Consider the following 23303-nt stretch of genomic DNA (forward strand, 5'->3'; position numbering starts at 1 on the left):
GGCATTCCTTTGGGACTGCATAACGTGAGTACCTGGGGATTTGCACGAACGGCCCGTTGTCTTTGGATGAAATTTAACTTGTTGGTTATGAGTCATCTGTGAGGGTCTTTCTTGCTCCCCCGGCCATGCTGCCACAGCTGGGATCAGCAGGATATGGTATCTGTCCAAGTTCCCTCTCTGGAAAAGAGTGGGGCTTGGCAGGCTTCTCCCTCACAAAATCTTTCATTCCATTTGGTTCAAAATAGCCTGAACTGGGTGACCTGCCAAGTACACTGGAAAAGACACCTGTCTGAGGGTTTTTTTTGGGGGAGAGCAGCTTCCCATAATGATAAAAGGGAAAGAAAAACCCACGAGTGGCTCTGATTATATGGAAGTGACCGCTTTTAGTGCTGCTGGGATCCCTCTGGGTGGCTTTAAGGGTGTCAGGAACAGAGCTGAGGCTACGGGTCCTGCTATGACTAACGTATACAATTTTGTCACAGGTTCCACCGAGACCAGAACTAATCCAGTCCTGCAGATTTGATCGAAAGGACGTTAATGTTTGTGGAAAAGCTCCCGCTAACTTCAGTACGTGCTGGATCTGCTCTTTAGACCTGACTGCCGCAAGCAAGCTCGTGCTTACGTTTGCAATGGTGAGTAATATGGCACTGAGCTGACGAGCTGTGTAAACCCATGTTTATGTGTTGGCACAATTAGCAATCTCAGGACTTTTATTTGCTTGGGCCTCTCGGCAGACAGAGGAAGCACAGAACAGACTTACTGTGTGTTACACGCTGCTCAAGAAACAGAGGGAGGAAGAGCTCATGGGAGACCTGCTGCATCTTTTAGGCTTTTAAAGAGCAGCTGATCTCTGACATATAGCTGTTTCTGTGTGGTTGCTAATACGCTGCTCTGTTTTTTTCTAAATCCCAGATACATCACATTCATATGTTTCTTCTGGGATTTAAAAACAAACACTGAGCCTTTTCCAGGATGATATTTCTACCTCCCCCACTACAGTATGAACCTTGCTTGCTTCACTGCCAACATTTGTTCATTTAAAACTAGGAAGTCTTACCCCAGTGGAGAGCAGGTAGGATTTGATTCATTCTGCCCAGGGAGGGATGTGTACAAACACTTAGCCTGGGCACAAGGGGCCTATGGAAGTTGAAGGACTCCTTTCAAAGTCAGATCATTGAACACTGAATGTATTGAGCTCCATGTTAGTAAAGACCTGTTAAGAAACAGTCCATGTTTTTGAAGAGAAGCAGGATTGGAGTCCAGCAATGTGCTATAGTGTATCCTTCAAAGCAGATTCCCCCCAGTGCAAGTCGCAGCCAAGTTAATGCACAAAGGCTGCTGATTTGAGAGCCCCAGACTGAATCACAGACAGTCTGACTGCCAGACGTGATGACAGCCTGCCTCTCCCAGCCACTTCAACTGGAGCAGCAGGTTCTCAGCACTTCTGTGAATCAGGAGCTTCGTTCTTGGCTGGTGCAAATGGATGCAACTCCAATGAACGGATGGTTCAATACGATTATCTCATATCCCTGAGATAGTTTTAGGGAAATCTGAATGTATTTATTACTCATTACAATTTAGAAATCAAGCTGTTTGAAAGTGTTACTATTTCGTTAGAGCATCTCTTTACCATTCTCTCCAGTCTTTGTAAGAGGGCAGGAGGACAAGTAAGAAAACACAGGAAGCCATCAGGGCTTTAGCCAGCTGAAATCTAGCATGTTCTAGTATCTGTTCATTTAAACTGCCAACTCAGTAGCACACACTATTCACAAGCTTGCTTACCTGTGCAAACCACTGTGTTAACAGCAGGTGCTACGTCTCTACATCACACTGAATGTGTAACAAAACCAGTCAGATGCAGCTGATTTCCAAAGAAACATATTTACTGTGGGCAAAGATACGGAGCCATATTGGCTGGGCATTTTCTCTTCACTTCTCAAATCCCGTGGTCATGTCCCTTCCTTCTCTCCCACAATAGTTTAGGCTTTTGCTCTGCTTCTTTCCATACATATAAATCTGAGCCCACTGTATCCCAGCCTCCAGCTCCTCCAAGAAATGCTTCTTTCTACATCCTGATAAAAGACACCAAGGTCACACATAATATTTTGTAGGCTCTTCACTCCTTCTCCATTGCAGGGGAAGCCATTCATCTCTGTTTCTCTGGTTTGAGAACTGCCGATCTGGAAGGACATTATTTAAATCCACTCTGGACCCTCTGTTGGATATTGGCTGTCTCCAGACCATCATTTAGATCGCAATCAAAACTTATATTTGCAGATGAACACTTACAAGATCCTTTGGGTCTTGGATAGCTCAGTTCTTTCCTGCCTTCCCATCAATTACCAGAGTGCTGTGCCTCTGGGGGCTCGTAGACATCCTGGCTCCTGGGTTCCCTGTTTGGGGGCTCTGCTCACCCTTTTGCAGATGAAGAGTGAACACTGAAGAGACAAAGGTCCTATAGGCACTGAGTAGCCAGGGTGGCTCACCAACTGGTGTGTCCAGGCTCTCAGAACTACAAAGCATGAGTCAGAAGAGCCGAGTCCCAGTTCTGGCTCTGCCCATGATTCTCTGCGTCATCACATTCCCTCTCAGCTTCCTCAGCTGAAAAACAGGGCTCATAATATTTCCTTACCTACAAAAGCTGTTAGGAGGATTATTGCATTGTTGTGAATTCCACAGATGAAAGGTACTACAGAAGAACAAACTGCAATTATTGTTTCAAACCTCTGCCCTAGTCCTGTCATCCTTACCTTACTGAATAACGCTTACTCAATCGAGGAAATCCTGCCACTACAGTGAAGAAAATAATTGGTAAAGATGCAGTAAGAGCATTTATCCCCTTGTGTTCAACACCCTTCTCTCTGGGATGATCCAAGTCATGTAATCCCAGACATGTACTACACACTCTTGAGCAATCTTCGATTTGGGCACTATTATTTCTTTATCCCAAACGTGACTGTTATTGAATAAATTCTCTTTTTGTACTGTATCACAACATCCACTCTAGACACAGCAGCTGCTGGTAATAGGGTCTGCTGTGAGTTCGCTGATACGTGCGGTCTCTCGTAGCCCGTGGTGGCTGGTGGCTGATGGCTGACAAAATGGTCAGAACGGCCAAATTTGCCTGCCTCAAGGCGTGTGGAGCGTGCATCAGCCTTTCGTGTGCGTGTAGATGTACAGCGTGCCTACGGACGTGCCCAGAGATGGAGGTCAGAATGCATTGCCGATGCGGTATTCACACCCCTTCAGCAGCCTTCTCCACTTGTAATCCCTTGGTAATTCCCAAGTACAAATACCAACAAAGAGCTCCCTTGCAGCAGGGAACGATGGTTTTGATGGTGAAACAGGCACTGAATGGTGAGGTAAAGAATCGGAAGCTTACAGTTAGTACCTATAGCAAAGGTCAGAAAAATTGGTTGCTCCTGGTTAGTGTTCCCAGCAGTCCCTGATTACATTAAATGCTGTTGGGTGCAGTCATGCAAGGCGCTGAGCGTGGCCAGTTCTCACAAAACTCATTGGTCCCACAGAGACAAGTATCTCCCTTTTCTGCTTCCGTCCACCCTTGTTTTCAAAAGACTCAAGTCCTACCCTGGACACCAAGAGAAGCAAAAAGTGTCAGTGTTTAGCAGCCCTGCAAACAACTCTGGTTTTGCACAAATAAGTTTTTCTTGTCAAAGCCGATGCACAAAGCTTCCTAGAAGGGCGTATGTACCACTGTGCATTAAGGGTTAAAAGTAGTGCAATGGCAAGGAATAAATACACTGCAGGTGTTAGCTAACAAGGTACTAATTGGGTAACTGGAGGTGCAACATAAGAGACCACAGAGGCTAATCAGAAGGCCTTGGGTGAATCTAGGATGCTCCTCTGAGCTTGGGGAGGAGGAAGAAGTAAAAAGCTACTGCTGTTGTCTTGCATTTTATGGAAAAAGCTGGAGTTAAGGTATTCCAGAACAGGCAGACTGTTACATCTTGTGTGTAAAACTAATCTGGCAAAATCAGTTCAGAAATTCATTTAAAGGTTGCAACTATCTTTTCTTCAGTCTGAGTGCTTTTACTTTGGGCCAGGTACTTTGTGCTTGAATCATTCTGATTTGATTTCGCTGTACCTCCTATGGGGCTTATTCAAACTGAGTCAGCCTGTGCCTCTTTAGCTAAACCATTATCTAAACTCACTGCCTTGCATAAAGAAGGCTTTAAGGATCCCTAGAATGTATTTGCCTTCCTGTTCCCTTGGAGGATGCAGCTGGGTTCTTCAAGCGCAAGGCTGCAGACCTACAGGTAGGCAGGTGTGTGAGTGACTTGTGTGTTCCAGGCTGAAAGCTGATCGTGGTGAAATCTCTGGGGACAGTTTCTCATGTGAATTGTTTTGCCCGCTCAGCCTGATGCATAATGAACAAAACAATTTGGGATGAAACCATCTTATGCCCACCCTGGGTGAGATAAGGAGGTATGAGGCGTAGTTGGAGACTGCTTTTGGGTTGCAGTTTTGTCGCACCCTCCATCACCAGCTGCACTTGAAAGTGGACTTGCAGTGAGGCTCAAACTCCAGTTTTGAAGTTGTGCGTGTTCACTGTGAGGTGACTCTGCCCTGCCAGCTTGAAGGGCTTTATGCTCTTGCGGGGACCCTCCCAGCTTCTCGTGTCTCTGCCCTTTTGCCTGCGCTCACCCGTTTTGCTCAGCCCCTCTGTTGCGCTCTCTCCGTGTCGCTGAGGTTGCTGAGCGCTGCGTTATGAGACCCCCTGTTCAGTTGCTTATAACTCTGCCAAGTCTTAACATTTCAGCCAACACACTTTTTTGTTGCAGGAATTTGTCTCAAACTAAAATACAAATACATTTAAAAATCAAACTTTCGGATTATGGTTCAGCTGAAAATGAGTCTTTAGAGCGAAAGGTGTATGTTTTCCCAAGTGTTCCTAATGAATACGGAGCTGATTACTCCCTGCCCCCTCCCTTGGAAAGCTTCAGCCTGCCAACTTTTCCCAGCCCCCATGCCTAGTGTGGCAGCAGTTTTCCTGTAGGGGCTCTTTGGTCATGCTCACGATTTGGTGTCTGTGTGTGTGTTACGGCGTTCATAAATTTATACCCTGCTTATCCATGTGGATCAAGCATGTGCTGGAGCAGGACAGTGCGTTCGAAAGAACTGACCTGGTGCTCTTCAGCTCTCAAATGCTGTGGTACATGTGTACTCTTTTAGAATGGCCTTGAAAATGGGAATACAGCAGAATGATGGTAAAAAGTGCCCTGCGCTCAAAATCCGATTCTTCCCTGTACCCAGTATCCAGGACGCCTTTAGGCAGGGCAGAGCTCAGGTGGTGTTTCAAAGGGATTTCCTCGCTCAGTCTGGCAACGTGGAACATAGGATGACCAGCTGTGGGGCAAATGTAAGGAACACCCGCTTGTGAAGTGTGGCTGTTCCCCTTAGGAAGCCCCAGAATGTACTTTTTTCTTACTGCTCGCGTGCTCCGTGTTCCCGCAGAGGCCGTGTGCGCTGGGTGCAGAGGGCACTGAAGTGGCTTTCGGGTACCTGATGGTCAAGGCAAAAAGGTCAGCTTGCGGGAGGGCAGCCCAAGCCACGCAGAGCCCAAGTGCGGGCTTTGGCCGTTGATGCAGATGCGGCTTCCAATTCTGTCTTACAAAGTAAGCGCATCCAAGAGCGGTACGGCTGTGAGCGAGTTTCTAGTTCCTGAATTTGCTCGAACCTTGAAGTTCAGTGCAAAAAAGCGCTTTTTCTTGGGTTCGGTTAAGGCATCTGCACAACTTCGCTTTCATCCCGAGGCAGCCAGAAGCCTGGCTAAGTGGAATTTTCCTAAGCATCTGTCCTCTTGCCTGTACGAAAACCAATCTTGCTGATTATATCAGAGCTCCTGAGCAATTTCAGTCCCGTTGGTCACGTTTTTCAAAAGCTAATCTTCTGGAAATAAGGTCTTCCAGTAAAACTGCCTTCACCTTATGGTTACAATAAACTGACTTATTAATTGGCATCGCGGCATGGCTGGCTGTAACAGGCAGCGTGGCAGCCTCTGCTGGCATATGTGTCCACAGAGAAATCCCCTAACTACTTCTTATTTTATGTTGGCGCTCAGATGTTTCCCCTGGACTCGTTTATTTTCCAACAGTTCTGTTTTTTTTTCCCTTTCTTTTTGTGCTGCAGCAATTGAATCATATTTGGGGTTATAACAGTATTTTTTTTTTTTAACTTCTGTTTGCATGTGTAGATTTGTTTCAGGATATAGGCTGTGTTGGTCTGTTATTTGGAAGCGTTTGTAACAGTGCTCCTGTTTGTTGATGCTCTTACGGTGGGTGTGTTTGTCAAACTCATATTCTGGTTTTATTGTATACATTGAATTATTTTTCTTGTTGTTTCCAGCAGTTGACGATATTATGAAATGCACTAACCAGTGCAAGCTACATCAGGTTGTGGGTTTTCTTAATGTTTCGGGGTTTTTTTGCTACTTACTGCTACAGCTTGCCTTGCCGGTGTTCTATTTTTATTGCGGCTCGTATTAGTTGTTGCGTAATAAATGTGAGAGCGCATTACCCAATGCAAACCGCGACTTAAAAAAAAGAAAAGAGGAGAAAAAAAAAAAAGGAAAACGACCGAGGCAGCTCCCGCAGTTGTGATTTAAAACTCGGTCCCCGCAGCACGCCCGGCCCTGCGCGGCTCCGGCCGCCGGGGAGCCGCAGGTTTCCCGCTGCGCTCCGAAGGGCTCCGGCGGCGCCTCCGGAGCCCGGGGGGCGGGCGGGCGGCCGGGGGAAGCCGGGATTTTCCCCGGCAATGTCTGCCCGGGGCGGGGGGGGGGGACGGGACACGACGACGACGGGAGCCGCCGGCCGCCACGTCCCCGCGGGTTTTTATCGCGGTCCCCCCGCCCAAAACCACGCGGGGCGCTTTCCCCGCGGGGGGGGAGCGTGTTCACCCGCCCCCGCTGACCGGGGCATCACCCCTGCTGTTCCTCTCCCCTGCCCGCCGGTCCGGGGAGGGAGCGGGGGGCCGGGGGGGGGGGAACGGAGCCTGCCGGCTTCTGGGACTTGTAGTCCGGGGGCTAGCGGCCGCCTCTCCCCCGGCCCGGCCCGGGACTACCGTCCCCACATGGCCTTGCGCCCCGGCGCATGAGCTCTTGGGCGCCTTAGCGCATCTATTATACTGCCTTGCCGAGGATAAAAAGAAGAGCAACTGGAGGGACTATAAGGCAAACGTTGCTGGAGCTGCCGGGGCAAAGTAATCTATTTAATCTTTCCCTTTATTTGTTAGATGCTTGGGTGTGCATTGCTAGCACTGGGACATGGTTTCTGGAGGGAGGGGGGCCGGGGAAGAAGGGGGAGGAAAGCAAAACCCACTTGGGAAAGGCCAATGCTGATTTTTTTTTTTTTTTTTCCCCCTCCTCTCTTCTTCTGCTCCTTCTTCTTGCGAGAGCCCCGCGTCGCTCCCCGCGGCCCCGCAGCCTTTGTGCGCCGCGACAATGCAACAAAGCGCGGCGGGGCCGGCTGCAGCCTGGCCATTGATTTCCTCCCGGCCCCGCCGCTCCTGCCCACCCTTTTCTTCTTCTTCTTCTTCTGCCGCTTCTTCTCCATCTTCTGCTCCCCCCTCCCCTTCTCGCCGAGCGCCCGAAGACGCCCCGGACGGGCGCAGCCCCGGCCCCGCGGAGCCCCGCGTCCCCACGCAGGAGGGGTTTTCTTTCTTTCCTAATTTTGTTGTTGTTGTTGTTGTTTTTCTTCTTCTTCCCCCTCTCTCGCTCGCTTTCCCTCGCTCGCTCTCTCTGCCCGCCATCTTTTGAAGGGGAAAATTAGGGGCGAGGAAGAGGAGGGCTGCAGGCGCCCTTAAAAACAAGAGGGGGGAAAAAAAAAAGAAAAAAGGGGGGAAGAGAGAAAGAAAAAAAAAAAAAAAGCAAAACAAAAAAAAACCAATAAGTGGGGAGGCGGGGGACGAGGCAGCAGCAAGCCCCGCTCCCGGCGGTGCGCGGCTCCGGGCGGCTCCGGCGGCGGCGAGCGGCCGGGCTCGGGGCGCGGAGCGGGGCTCGGCGGCGGCCCCGCGCCCTGGGCGAGCGCCCGGCGGCTCCCGGCCATTTCCCTCTGCCCCGCCGCCGCCCGGGTCGCTGGCTCGGGAGCTGGGAAAGGTCTGAGCAGGCTGCGTATCCTGCGCTGAAAAGCGCGCGTTTCGTGTCTCCTCCGTGCGCGTATGCTTGTGTAGATGCGTGTACATACAGCCGCTTTGCTCGCGTCAGTGTCTGGTGTTTACCGAACTTTCGCAAATAAATGGAAACCGAGGGTTCGTTGCCTAAACTTGATATGCTTTATAGGTGTAAAAAGAAACGCAGATCACAGATTTATATATAGAAGTGTCACGCTATAAATAATGCTACCGATAATAAAATGTAAAACTTCCAAACTCAGTCGTACTTTTCCTCCGTTTATACTACTTGTTTGCTTTCTGCGCCTCCCAGGGCACGGGGGATAGAGCATTATTTGTAGCCTGCTTGGTTTCACTTTCAAACAAAGCTGTAGTGTTCAGGTCGCAGATCCGTGCGCGTCTTTAAGCTACGTGGTTCAGTCTTGCAGGGTGTTAATAGGGAATGTGTTTCCTACAGAAATGACTTTTGACAGTGTGGAGCATGCATTCTGTAAGGTTCACGCTCAATGTTCTGTGCCAATTCTGTAGTGTGGATATACCTTTCTGTTGATGTCTTCAGGAATCAAAAGTTACTAAAATAAACTTTTTTGGATAAGCAAATACGATGGCTTCACTAATAATTCGAATGTTTTATATATATATATATATATATTTTTTTTTTTTTTTTACATCCTAAGTTCCCTGACACTAGTAAATAGTAGGTTAGGGAGTAACACAATTAGCAAAGCACACCTGCTGTTACTTGCTGGGAACAGAGAAGTGGTTTTTCTAATATGCTTGTTAGTATTTTCAATGCATTCAGTATATGTAAGTGTGCTGAGAGGGTGTCTTTAAATTAAAGTGGAAATTTAGGTTTAAAGCTGACTCTTGTCTTTAATTCACATGGTGGTAAGTCAAGGTATTAGAGGACTTGGTGACTACCATATGTGCTGCAGTATACGGGTGAGAAGTGCAGAATAAATATGCATCAATCAAAACAAACAAGAAATCCCCGAAGCAGTCTGGTTGCTTTACAAGCAAAAAAACCCGATCTGTGTTGCTTACAACTGCCCAGCTACTTGCGTGTACTGTACACGCGAAGTCCTGCCTCCTAATCTGCGGATCCCAGCAGTAGCAGGCTGCCGTGTGTCTTATTTTGTTAGCACAGAAGTTTAGGGAGTTTTTAATAATACACTGGGAGGCTCCTGCTGAAACAGAGTAACTCCTGACCTCAAAGCCTTCCTTCTTGGAAAGAATAAATGCCAAGATTGTATATTTCTTTCTCTTTAGTCCACGCTGGTTAAAAATACTCACTCGTGCATGTATTTAGTGCTTTGAGACGATGCTTAATAAAAGGGTTGGGCGGAGGGTAACTGTCTTATTCAATGTTCAGCATAAGCTTGATTGCAATATTGTCTTCTATAGTCGCTGCCTATATAGTGCTCAGTGCTGAGACAGTTGCTATTCCAATGAAAGGCTTTTTAGTTTTAGTGACCTATGCGTGCAGAGTTTAAATTAAAAAGAAATGCATGTGCAATGTAAAAGTGTCTGAGGCTTGTTCTCAAAACTGACTTTGGAGTGTTAGTTTCATCAACTTCAAATAAAAACTAGGCTCCATTGCTTCTGGAAATAAAACTTCTGTCATTTAAGCACTGAGGTGCTTTCAAAAACTTTAGTTCTTGTCATTTAAAAAATGCTTAGAAGAAAAGCATGTTGAAGATTCTGATGTTCCAGCTCAGCAGGCACGCTAGGCAGCAGTGCTCTTTCACTATCTGTCTCTGAAGAAGGCTGGTTTCGTTAATCAGTGCCTGCAAATGCAAGTATTTCAGTAGGCTCCGTAGCTAGTTTCTTTGCACTGTTGTAACTGCACTGGGTACAATGACTTGAATCACAGTTCTTAATCTTGAAAATGCTTTTTTCCTGAGTTAGGAACCATGTGGTTAAAACTTTCTCCTTCAGTCATCTCCTAAAATGGTGGGGAGTCAACCGGAGGCTCTTGGTATCCACAAACCATGTCTGCAGGCCGGGGATCCAGCCTGCCTGACCTGTGAGCCTCAGTCAGCTGAAGGCAGTGCACGCAGGTAAAGCAGTTTGCCCTGGCGAAGGCTGGGGCTTCCCATAGTTTTTACAGATGCACCTTTTAATTGGTACACGTTCTGAAAGGTGCTGTTTAATGTTTACCTCTTAACTTTGGGGGGGGGAGGCACTTGTGCAGCGGGTTGTTGGTTTCCAGCCAAGCTCTGCCGCACTCCTAGAATCTCGCTGCTTCTCCCTGGAGTAATCTGGGAGCCTGATCGCTCTCGTTGACAGCACAAACAACTCAGGAGTCAAATCCCTCTCCTCGGCAGCAGCTGAGTGATGTAGTGAGGTCTCATGTTTCAAAGGCTTAATTACTTTTACAAAATATATTACTCTCTGTCTACTTTGGTAAGCTATCAGGTGCTTTCAGCGCAGGCAGAATGACACTTTGCTAAATAAATGAACAAAGAGTGTTTTGCATCTCTGTGGTTAATTGTTTCTCTTTAATCCTGGTCGCTCCTCCTTTGCTAATTTGCAAAATTCATTAATCCGCAGTGGGTTTCCCAATCATTACCATGAACCGTATGTTTCGTTTTGTTGTGTGTGTTGTTTTTGTTTTGTTGGTGTTTTTTTTTTTTTTTTTTTAAATTGCCACATTATTCTCCAGTAATAACCCAGAACACCATTGTAAGCAATAGAGTTCTGGGGATTAGGAAGGAGCCATTGTTTGCTGTGCTGCTCAGTGAGCTGTCAGGACATTTTGGAAGGATGTGTCTATCTTGAGCTTTTTGTTCCATGCTATCTTACTGCGACATGAGTGTGTTTTTGTCAGTCGTTAGTGCTTGTTGGAGGTGAACAACTTTCTTTGGGGCACACTAACTCTTTAACCCACTTGTTGCTAAAGCCAACATTGGAAGGATTTAAATTCTTCTGGAGAGCAATGTGGAAATTCACCATAATGTGCTGCTTTTTCTACTAGTCCTTATTCCTTCTCCCAGTCTTACTGATCAGATACCAACCAAAGAAACACTCACCTCTATTTTGGATTCCTTTCGCGCCTTTCCAGGCCTCGGTCTCTTTCCAGCTTGAGTCTGATAAGAAGACACCATCGTGTCTGGATGTATTTCAGCAACATGGATAACCTGGACAGAGGAGAAGATTTATTTGAGTGTCTTACTCCTTCGCTGGGACCAGGGCTCAACGTTGTCCTCTCCACCAGCAATGCAACAGGTGTAGCAAAGACAATCTGAGGTGAAATTCCTGTGCATGGGGGACCAATCTGGAAGAAGATGCTCCGGCTGAACTGATTCCACGTAGCTTCAAACTTTGAGATTTAGACTTGGTTCTGATTGACCCCGGTCTGCTTTGGGAATGATCCTGTTTGCTCCTTCCTTTAAAAAGAGAGAGGCAGAGACAGAAAAGGGTTGCAGTTTTCCTTCCTGGCCTTGAGAGCTGTTCCGCTTTTGAAGTTTACACTTGGAGCGCTTTACTGATACAGCCGCACTGATATCCTTGGAGAGGACTTCATGCACTGACATAAATATACGAGCAGAGATGCACTTTGTGTGACTGGCTCGCCCGTTGTAACCAAACCTAACCTGTATTGAAGGAAAGGCACGTTTTTTCCGTGTGTAACTTCGTCTTTTTCACCTGCTCAACTTATCCTCGTGTAACATTACGGCGGGTGCCTGGTTGGGGAATCACAATTTCTCGCAACCCACCAATATGGCCACGCTAAGAGAAATCTGTTTTCTAAAACTGCACTGGTCAATAGGTTTGGCTGTAAGCAAGTGCAAAGTTTGCGGTACCGCGCTGTTTTGCTGAGAGGGGGTGTAGGACATAGCCTTTTTGCTTTCCAAGGCTGGTGTAGGAACTGTGCTGTGGGCTGTAGTGAAACTGATACGCTGAGCTCGTGTGTATTCTGTACTGTATGTGTAAGAATTGTGTGTGGGTATAACGGAGAGCGCTAGTCCTTGTTGGAAAGCATTGCCGTTAGCACCAACAGAGAAGTTGCAAACAGTTCAGTTTATGGTCTGTGAAATAGCGTTAAAGCGCAGCTCCTCAAGAGTGTGAAAAAGCGTATGCTCCCCTAAGACTTTGCTGGAGTCAGTGCTTGTCTGAGTGTGGGTACTATGGATCAGCCTGTGTGCTGAAAGTGTGTTCATTTCCCGGGCAGGAATAAGCCACATGGGAATAAATTAGGATACTTGTGTCCACGCTGTCATGGTTGTACTTCCCTTGACTTGAACTTCATCCATATGCAGGAGCTTTAAGAGAGGCTTAGGGCTTGCCTGTTCTCGCTGCGCAGGAAGATAAGCTGTGGGTGCTCTCAGCAGGAGCTGTGCGTGGGGACGCTTAGCTCCTCCTATTAGGAGTCTGTCTGTCCAGAGCGGTTTGCGGAGAGAGTGGTGTTCCTCTGGGTGTGCGGAGGGAGACCACCTTCCTCCGTTGGGTGTGTTAGGCAGCAGGGAGCACCTTCCCCTCTTCCCCCGAATTAGCAGCCTCTGCTCCCTGCATAGGGAGGGGTAATAGACTCTAAGATCCAAATTTTTCCCTTTCTTGCATACTGTTTGGGAGTTTAAATCAGATGCATAAACTCAGGCAGTGGAAGCTGCTTTGATGCCCTCTCAGGGAGTGACAGCAGCTTAGCTATCACAGTTTATTCACACCTTAGCTGACCTGCAACTTCCTTCCTAGCTGAGCAAATTTATGTATCTAGTCAACCTTAGCAAAATCAGCGAGGCACTTTTCATCTGAAATAGCAGACCACATACAGCCTTTTGCACTTGTTTGGCAATGTTTGCTTTAAGTTAACACATTGAGTTATTCTGGAACAACGTGCTTGTTCAAAGAGAAGGGCCTTAAATTGGTTTGGAAACAGATAAAGCTAAGTCGGTGCCACCCCTTCAGGGGAACATGTGTAGGGGATGAGTGGTGGTCATAAATGGAAGGGCTACTGCAGTCTAACGAGTTACTGCTCCTCTGTCGGCTGAGCTGCAATAATTAACTTGGTGGGTGGGTGTACTTACTCTGCACCATTACCAAGTATAATGTTACTGTGGCTCAGCTAACAAGTAGTGTATTTATGTCATGGTAATTCAATCACTTTCATTTCATTGTTCGTCCCCTTAAACTGACTTGATTGTCATATATTGACTTAGGTAGACTTTGCATGGGAAAGTTGCAGTGCTGTAGCTGTAAACCAGAGCATGATTTAAACCAGTGGCAGCTCATCTGTTCTTACTACGCTTGTAATGCTTTTTGTCCTAAAACAAATCTGTTCTTTTTCAAAATACTAACTCTAATCATTTTAATATATAAAAATAAATTTAAAAACTGAGTAGGAGAAAGCGTTGGAACGCAAGAAGTGTGCAAGGGAGGTCTGTTGATGAAGGAAGGTATTTTCTCTAATGAATCACTTTGATGGTTCTGCTATGCACTGTGAAATGGCTCTAACAAGTTAACATACGGATCTGTGTCTGTTTATTAGACGTCTGTCTTCTCTGTCGATGTTTGCATGGAGCTGCCCCTAAGGGTAACATCTGTAGCACTTGTAAATTATATTAATAATGCTGATATATGGCCATGCCGTACTGGTGATGTAAGGGAGAACTGGAGTGTAGATTATTAGGTACACAGAGCAGAAAACAGTCCTTTAAATAGGTAACACGTAGGAATCGAATGCTATTTGCAAGGGCTCTGTATTTTACTTTGTTCAGAATACTTTTTGTACTTAGTTTCATTAAGAGGAGGTAATCTTCCTGTTACATGTAGCCTCTTAAATTCAGTTGGAAGTGGAATTTGGCTGTATCTCAACCCCCGTCCCTAACAGGTGTCACGAAGGACCTCTTGGGTGTTGTGGTTTATCTTTTAGAAATGTGTTTAAAGAGCACTGTAGTATGGGGAAAGGGATAAAGCAGATGGCAGTTTTAGCTTTGCAGTTTCTTCAAATGACAATTAGTGTTGTACTTAGTAAAGAACAGTTAAGTGTTTCCAGAGACCTAAGTTATGGTATTTGAACACCTTGTAAATATAGGTTCTTCTGTGTGTTTGGTTTTTTTTTCTTAAAATTTGGTATAACCCTAACACTGAGGGGGAATTAATGTATAAATGCATGGGAAAAGACTAATTACTTTAATCGTAGATGGTAGTGGAAATATTCGTATCCCCATTTTACAAGTAGGGAACTGACAAGCCTATAGCATAGGGTGTTAAGAGCTGAGCTGAGGTGTCAGCATGCTGTTTTGTAGCTGTCGTCTTCGTAATTCTTTGCAGGTATAACAGAAGCTTGGAGATGCTCTGCCCAGCAGGGAAGTATTCGAGCTCTTGGTTTTTTGGTTTTGTTTTTTGTGTTTTCTTCAAAATGTTTTGTGTCCAGGAATCTCTCTTGTTGGAAATCAAAGTGCAGAAAAAGAAACAGTCATGACAAAACCTGTTGTGAAAAGACTATGTGTAATTTATTCACTGTATGCTGAATCAAACTAAGTGAGTTTGAGGTTTTTTTCTTATACTGTAAAAGTACACAGAGCACCGTATGCTGATTAAAAAGGGGAAGGGCAGACTCTCTTTTTCAGAACGTGAATGTTTAACTGTGCAGATCATATCCTTTAAAAAGCAGAAAAAGAGAACCCTGCGAGGGTGTAGATGTACAATAATCCCATTAGGAGTTCTGAAGCCTGTGCGGGTGTTGCCACGTTATGCTTTAATGAGTGTACCTAAATGCTTCTCTTATGCACGTATCACTTGAAACTTGGGTCAGTGCCAGAGTATGGTTTGTTTTGTTTTACATGATTTGACTGAAACATGGTTTGCTGACCTGAAATTGGCAAAACTGATTTCTGGAGTCACAGGATGAATTGGCAGTAGTATCATGTGTTGGATAAGTCATGCTTTGGAGAAGGTAGGGTGTAAAGCAGTAGATGAACAGCGGGGAATTAGGAGACAGAGCCTTGAAGGAGGTGGGTTGTGGTACTGACCTGCGCTGTGATTTTTTTTTTTTAGTTTTTCTTTTTAAGACCATTACATTTTACCAATTTGTGCCTCTTTCCTGGCCTGTCTGGACTGCTCACTCCTCAGGGCAGAGACTCCGTGCATGCTGCAGTGTGCTTGGTCCTGGTCAGGGCAGTGGAGCCTTTTGGTCATAGTGCAGTTGGTCTCTAGGCACATCCTGATGAAACACGGTTAAGTCGAGGTGTTCAACCTGTCAGTCCATTGCCCTAGCAATCAGTCAGGCTCCAGCTTTTCTTCCATCGTCCCATCCCACTTGCAGTGTTGGTCATGAGCAGAGGCTGGAGTCTCCTACAACGCGTACTGTCCTCGTACAGTGTCTGGTGCGTGGTTGTCCTTTTTGTGTGTTGCTGCATGGCAACAAAAATGGTGACCAAGCCTGGATGGACCACACCAGGGCTTCTCTCCCCCTGCTCTAGTCTGTCGTTCAGAAAAGTAGAGTGGATGTGTATGATGCAGCATTTAACAGCAACCTGTGGTCAATCACGTTTTCAAACTGCATGAAATGGGAAGCTTTAACTTCCTATCTCCTCACTCTATTCATTCCTCCTTTCTTTTCCTGACTTTCTCTATGTTTTGCTTTCTCCCACAGGGTGTAGGTTAGCTGCCTGTTTCCTCTTCCAGTTTATCTGCTCAGTAGTATTTGTATCTGTTTCCACCAATTTTGCTTCCTGAAGGAAAGTAAGCAAAAGGAACCCTAGGCTGACTTCTGCTGAAGCCAATGAGTATCAGCTTAAGACTGTTCAGCGTCATGATCGAGTATTGAAATGATTAACAGCCTCAGCCTGCTTGCCTGTCATTTTGGTGGTGTCTCAGATGGACCTGTTGCTCCTGCGCTTTTACATGTATATTTTCTTCTTCGCAGCTCTCGGCAAGTGAGATTTTCCTCTTTTGCTCCTTGTGCGATGTGGCAGTACTGCCTGATGGCTGGGCAAGCAGGAATCCAAAGATCCTCTGCCACCGAGCTGTTCCAACATCAGGCTGTTAAGCAGTTTCAGTCTCCCACTTACAGAGCAGTTGGGAATGCTGACATGAAGGATGCTAATAAAGGGTGACTGCGGTTCAAACCCAAGTGAGCAAATGGATTTGTAGTTCTGATTGGTCTTGAAGTATGGATGTGAATGCATAAGCAAGGGTGAGTAGAGGTAGAACAGTAGATTCTGTTTATCTGTGAAGTTTAAAGTGATAATAATACCAGAAACCTTGAGAGGTGGAATAACAAAGGCGGCATCCAGTAGACAGCATTTATTCCAGTTCTGAATTTGCAGAATTGGCCAGTCTGAAGAAATTGTGACCGAGTCTGTAGAGTCTTTTGCGATGCCCATCAGCAAGGTTTGAATTTGGGATCATCAAACTTTTTCCCCCTCCTTGGCCAACTTTAATAAAGAGATTCCTCTTCTTGACTAGGCTGCAATTTATTTTTGTGGTGCTTTAGGAAACATGAGGAAAGAGAACAAGATCTCCATGCTCTTGCACACCTTATGCTTGTACAGTGGGACTTCCCTAGCTGGGATCCTGTTCTGCAGCAGTCCTGCAGTGAGAGGATGTGTCTTCAGGGCTGGGTAGCATTGACTAGATCAGCTATCATAGCTATTGTAACTACAACAATGGGAGCATCCACAAGTCTGATCAGTCTGAATAGATTCTCCAGCCCCAGATATCTAGCACTTAACCTCCTTTGTCATTTTCTCTCTCCCTCATGGACAGCTAAAGAAGGAGTTGACCCAGGTAGAGGGGCCAAAAAGTGTGTGGAGAGCTTGAGTTTTGTTTCTGTCTGTGCCTAAACCTTCCTTAGAAAGAGATTTATCTTGATTGACCAATTAGTTGTATCTTGTAGGTGATAAGTCTGCAAAACCCTCTGTGGAGAGGCACTGAGCCACAGAAACTGCGCAACTTATTGAGAGGGGAAAGGTGCTTAGCGCTTTGCAGGATGGGCCTTGAAGTGGTTGCTGAATCACAGAGGAGGACTGAGTTGCTCTCTGTGTTGTGGTTTATACCAGACTTCCAATGTGCCTTCAGCCATGTTCCTGCCTCCCCTAGGTCCCCCATCCTGCTCCTGACCTGTTGGGAGCTCATATGGTGTCTGGCCACATGCCAGCACCTTTCCAGTGCTTCCTTTTTGCCTAATGTCCAAGGCTGCAGCGCTTCTGTTGCACGTGGGCTTTTGGGGGACTGCAGTAACCCCTACAAGTGCTAGGAATTGCCAAATAAGTATTCAGTGTGTTGCAGTGCACTAGGTAAGAGAGAGCGTATGCTCAGAAGCAGGTTCACCTTCTCTCCTTTCTCTGTAAACCTTGACTGCCCAGCTTCTCTCTGGCTCCTCCTCTGATTATGAGATGTTGTGGGTTCAACCCTGTGGGTCATGCAAGGTAATTTCATTGCATCTCCACCTTTCCCCTCTAGGAACAAATGGCACGAGCAGACTCTGCCCAGGCTTGTGATTCTCCCAAACACTTGCCTTTCTCTGCCAAATCTCTGTTATGAAAATGAAGGCTGAAACAGCCCAACACTTTTTTTTTTTCCCCCATTGCCATACAGGTATAATTGGCGTATCTTGTTGTGAGAGGCACAACTAGCATTTTCCTGTGAAGTACCTACCTGTTCCCATCCTGTTGATTAGACTCTGTCTTCCCAGAGTGCCAATGTGCAAGCCACCAGCTGCTTTACATACTCTGAAACCTGTTCATAGATGCTTATTTCCACTGCTAAAACTAGGTGTTTGTTAACATTTTCATTATAGGTCACCCAGTTAATTTGCTGAGCTACTTCCTGGAAGATTTTTTGCAAGTGCAGTTCACTTCATTTCAGAAATCTCAGTCCAGTCCTTACTGCAGAGTCAGGTCTCAAAGCTGGCTGGACTCCTCCAGTCAGAAATCCAACACGGAGTAAGCTCTTTAACCACTGTCACTTTTCCTTCCTCCTGTAGCCTTGTTAACAAAACCGTGTGTAACTCAGGAGCTTGCACAAAACCAACGTATGTCCGAGTTAAAATATGCCTCCATGTTTTCAGAGGACCACAACATGTAGGGCTGCAAGAAACGTCCAGAGGTCATTCTGTCCTTTTCCCCACTCCAAAACAAGATCAACTGTACCTAATCCATTACTGAGGCCGCTTATTTAGACTGTTCTCAAAAGCAAATTCAAAGCTATGAAAATGAACTTGTTATAGTGTAAAACATCACTCCCTGTGCGAAACTGCAGCCTTTAGAAAGCAGTTGAGCCCCATATGATTTGTGTGTTGCAGGAGGTATGTGACATGCATCTGAATTCTTGCTCAGACTTGATCAGAAGGCGCTTCCTGTGGCGTTAGCAACTTGGTGGAGAGAAATACTCTGGCCTGTAATTATCAGAAAGACCATTGTTTTATTTGAGGTGCTTGGAATACTGCTTATAAAAGTTCCCAGTGCTTTTATAGTCAAGATAAAGTGGCTTTTGGGTACCCTGAGTTTGAAGGCATGATGTGAGACATCTTAAAGCAGCCTGATTTGCAGGGAGCACTGAGTATGTATCAGAACTGAAGGCCCTTGAAATTACCAGTTACTTCTGGCTGATTCTTATGTACCGGTTAGGAACCCACAGGCTCCTTAGTGAGGAAACACCTGCTCTTATTGTAGCCAAGGAGAGACCAAGGGTGGGAAATCCATCTGCATAAGCTGATGAGCATTAAACTAACCAAGTCAAAAGCCAAGGAACTGACTTAATCTTCTGTGATCTTTTTCCCCTCCCTCATGCAGAGGTAAGTTAAGGACAGAGTTGCATCTCCCAGTCTTGGGATGTTATTGAGGCTGTGCTCAAAATAATATGCATGAAAAGGAAATCTCTGATGTGTGGAATTAATGATGTGGGAGACAACAAGGACAGCTGAATGGACTTTCAGAGTGCAAAGCTGCAGCGTGCCATAGGGGCACTCACAAGCCAAATTCCCATTTCCTGCAGTGAAGCCAAGTGCAAAAGCTTCATCCCCAGGTCTTGAGGGGGTGGCATATTGTGTGTAGCGTGCGTGTGTCTGCCAAGGCAGCGTTGGCTGATAAAGCAACTCGTCTGTCCTCAAGTCTTGGTCTCAAATCGCAGATCCCTTGAGTTTGAACATCCCTGCTGACGTGGAGTTAGTAAGTAGTGAGAGCCGACTGAAGTTTAATTCCTTATGGGGCTGTGAAGGGAAAGGAGTAGGAGGAAAAGGAGGACATCCACCAGCTTTGTTTCTTTCTGAGGAGCCTGGAGGAGCGGTGGTGTAGCCCACTGTAAAATGAAATGGGTACAACTACCTTCTGTTCATACTCTTATCTGACTTTAAGGTTGTGTTGAGGGATAGTAGTAGTGTGCTAAACCTCTCTTGCAGTTGTAAGAAAGTCTTGGCAAGCTGATCGTGGGCCTGCTGCTTCTCTCAGGTGGGGAGTAGCATATGGTGGCAAATCTGACCAAGCTTCCAGCTATTGCTGCTGTCAGGGAAAAAGGGACCGAGCGTCTGCTTTGGTGGCTGCAAGGAGCCTATGCGGGGGAGTAATGCTTGGAGCAGCAGCGTGAGGATGCCTGCTCCAGCTGCCTTGCTTTCTCAGTGCAATTCTGGCTGCTGGCTCTGTCCTGCCTTCAGAAAGGCTCAGGCGCTGCCTTTCACGCCTGTGTGAGCAGCACTGCTTTGGAGGTGCCGTTTCTCTGACGGGCTAACGAAACCGGGGCTAGGCACTGGCCGGGGTTCAGGGCTCTGCTCTCGGCTCTGCCGCGGGCTCGCCGGGTGGCCCTGGGCAGGTCACTTCACGGTGTGAAGCGCGAGTTGTGAGCGCCAGCTCACAGACACTGTCTGCAGAGTGCTAAGTGCTGAGGGCCCTTGGTCTCTGGACAGCCTCCGTGTGCTACTGTAATGTAAATAATAATGTGAAGATAAAGATGAGGTCAAGGCACATCTCTTCGACCTGATAATTTTCCCTGATGGGAAGATTTATGTTGCTGTTTCTGGCTGGAATTGCGCCAGGTTTTGATCAGTGTCCAAGCTGCCACGCAGAAATAGTATACCAAGCGGGGAAAAAAAAGTTGCTGGGCTCGCATGCTAACATAAAGCTTGCTACCTCCTAATTTTGCAATCAAAACAAATACCATCCTGTACTGCCTGAACAGCGGCAAGGGAGTGAGCCATCCGTTAAATGTTTGGCACTGCCAAAGGAAGTGGCAGAACCGTTAGCTGAAGCAGCAGGCTTACTGGCACAGTGCACATTTCATGGGGCTTTATAGCTTCTTTTAAAATAGTCTCCACCACTGCAGACAGTCTGTGGGCTGCATCAGCTGAGTAGAATGTCATCCTGCTAGTACAGGGAATTATTAACATGTTTGCTCTCTGCCAACTGTCTCTCCACTGACTGACCCATCCAAGCAACTCAATGAAAGAAAAGGTTTTGGTTTTGTTGTTTTGTTTTGTTTTGTTTTTTTTTTTTAAAAAATCCTTCCAACCTAGCCGGGTTTTTTTGATGACTGGTTTGGCTGAGGAATAAGCCAAACCCCGTAGCTTTGCTGGATGCCGCACTGAGGTTGCAACTTAGCACAAAAGGACAGGCTTAAACTCCAGAGAAGCAAGATTTATTTAAGAGTTTGGGTTTGGGTTTTGCTTTTAGTTATCCCAGACTGGGATGAGTAAGAAGGAGAAATGCACAATGTGGGAAGCAGTGTACGCTCTTCACGTAAGACAGCAAAAAGGTGTACTTTAAATTTGTAATATCAAAACTGTACATGTGCAGCCAGAAGAATCAAGAACAGCTTCTGTTACATGAACATTACAGGTCTGAGGAACAGGATAAGTAGTAATTTAAAGATTTGAATTTAAGAAGTTATTACCGCAGGGCTAAAAGAACTCCAACCTTAGGCCCTCACCGGGAGATGCACGTGATGTCTGTGCCAAGGCTGGTTTTGGCAGTCTTTGTTCCACGCTTGTACGGGACCTTGTACAGGGATGTCCTGGTTCACAGCTGGGCTCCGTAATAGTTTAAATAATTATTGATACTAATGCAATTTCGGTAGATGCTGAAGTGCTTAGGCTAGAGCTGTGTATTTTGATTCTACTTGTAGTTATGGGACAGTTTGTGTAAGCTTGCTTGTTTGTTGTGTGTGAGTCTACTTAAGTGTCATGTTGGATGATTTGTGTGGTAAGCTGGGATGTCAGATGGTCATGCCTCTCGCTTTTCTCATTTGATAAATGAGGTCTGACAACTAGTAGATTTCTCAGGCAGGGCCGTGGCCTCTCTGAATTCAATGTCGTATACTTCTGGACATCTACAAAGCATTTGCACCCTCAGCTTCCAGATTCCCCATAATCCTGCTTTTTACATTCTTAAAAAGAATATTATTTTGAAACTTTAGAAGTAAAGGAATGGAAGTAGAAACAAATTTTTAGTTTTAAAAATTAAGAAATAATCTAATATCAAAGCAGCTTCCCCAGCAAATGATGAGGAAGCTGAGGGACCGAGGATTAAAAGGGTGCAGTGAGGCACATGCACGTTAAAGCTGTATTTATGCCAGGAACAGATACTTCCAGTGCTGCTGAGATAGCCCAGGTAGCTGTTCCTGTCTTTCAGCTGCAGGATCCAGCATTTCAATGACAGTGCTGCTAAGAGGTTTGGGGTTTGTAGCCACCTTTGGTTGTAATAACCAATGAGTTGGAGCATGCAAGTTAAAGAGGATCAGCTGTCAGCGGACTAGCTGAGTTGGCTGTCGTGATTCTGCCCCTCCTACTTTTGGTAATGTTCTTAATTAAAATCCTTTCTGAGTTGTGTCCCTGATGACTGTTACATGCTTCTCTTACGTGGACTGTACAAGCCTCGTTTAAGCTTGATGATCAAAATGTGCACATGAAGAGGCAGTGCATGTCTCGGAGTTTGCAGGCTGGCTGGGTGGAGCAGACGAAGGCAGACAGGAACTGTCACTATCTCTGTGGCACAGACGAGGAGCTGTGGTGTGAAGATACTAAAGGACTTTGCTAAGGTCAGAGAGGGAGTTTGGGAGAGGCAGAAGCTAGATCTGGGTTTTTTTTTAATTATAGTTCTGTGATGTAATAAAAATTAATTAAAATCCATATCAAATAGAGTTTGAGAGGTAGGAGGACATCAGGAAATTCAAATGAAAAGAGAATGATTGTATTTAACCTTAGGTTATTTAAAGGGAAGACTTAAGTTACACTGCACAGTTTCAAACTTGTGACTGAAATGCTCTATAGCAGTAGCAATTGCTCTCTGTGGGTGTTTTATTTCCCGTCAATCCTTGCATTGGATTCAGTTTGTTAATCAAGAAGACAGCAAACAAAACGCTTCAATGGTGGTCACCAGGGGCCTGCAGTCAGCATTGCGTACACTGGGATGATGGCCTTGGGGTCTGAAATCCATGCAGAGAGCTGCCCAGAAGGAGACTGAGTGAACCTTCCCAATTATCTGCTTTTCTTTTTAATTCTTTAATGATTTCCCCCCCTTGGTCTGAAGATTGTGTTTTGCAATATTTCTGCTGCTGCTTTGAGTTGATGGAGCATCAGGAGAAAATACTTCCCCAGGTTCTTCCAAATCTGAAATCCCAAGTAGCATCCTAGTTTTGAAATTCCTGGCCAGAGGTTGCCAGCATCCCTCTTGGCTCTTTGGTGGTCACCCTACCTGCCAACAGCAACGCAGCCAGCACGATCAGATGAGAGGGCTGGGGAACAGAGACTAGTCCTTTTTGAAGTACTAAGCTGGACTCTTTAGTTACCAAAGAATAGGGACCAGAGGCCTGATTTTGGATCTATACTTGTGCCATATACATGGCACAAGAAAGTCCTGCTGTCATCTCTGCTTTTTCTACATCCTTGGAATATGATGGGTCTCGTGAATGGACAGTGGCAGAGTCATAACTGGTCTTGTCTGTTCCCTGCAGGCTTAAGCATGTGCACTCATAGATGGATTTATTTTACGTTTTTAACAATTTCATTTTCCATAGAAGCACTATAAAAAATTACCTATACAATTAACTCCAAGAAAATAAACCGGATCTGGTTTCTGGAGCCAGGGACACCCATGAGCCAAGCCAAACTGGTCCATGGCAAGGTGCACCCAGTGGCCGCAGCTCCTGGAGCACTCGAGTGTCTCTGATAGCTGTGGCACCCGGAGCACCGTCCGCTTTATGGCGTGGTTCCCTGTGCCATAATGTCACCGGGGTGCCGGAGT

General features: G+C 46.0%; 1 protein-coding gene across 5 annotated transcripts in view; it reads left to right on the forward strand.

The window, feature by feature from the left end:
- The window catches only part of BRD3 (bromodomain containing 3), a 51721-nt gene that overhangs the window by 1843 nt on the left and 26575 nt on the right, over positions 1-23303 (forward strand). For 4 of the 5 annotated variants that reach the window (XR_014229862.1, XM_082327702.1, XM_082327704.1 and 1 more), the window contains exon 1: positions 7005-7218. The gene's annotated coding sequence lies outside the window, so the exon portion shown is untranslated. Of the gene's footprint in view, positions 1-482; positions 633-7004; positions 7219-23303 lie in introns of those variants that run through there. The other variant, XM_082327703.1, reaches the window with a different exon arrangement.

The sequence above is a fragment of the Platalea leucorodia genome, assembly GCF_965183815.1.
Source record: "Platalea leucorodia genome assembly, chromosome: 15".
Lineage (NCBI taxonomy): Eukaryota > Metazoa > Chordata > Aves > Pelecaniformes > Threskiornithidae > Platalea > Platalea leucorodia.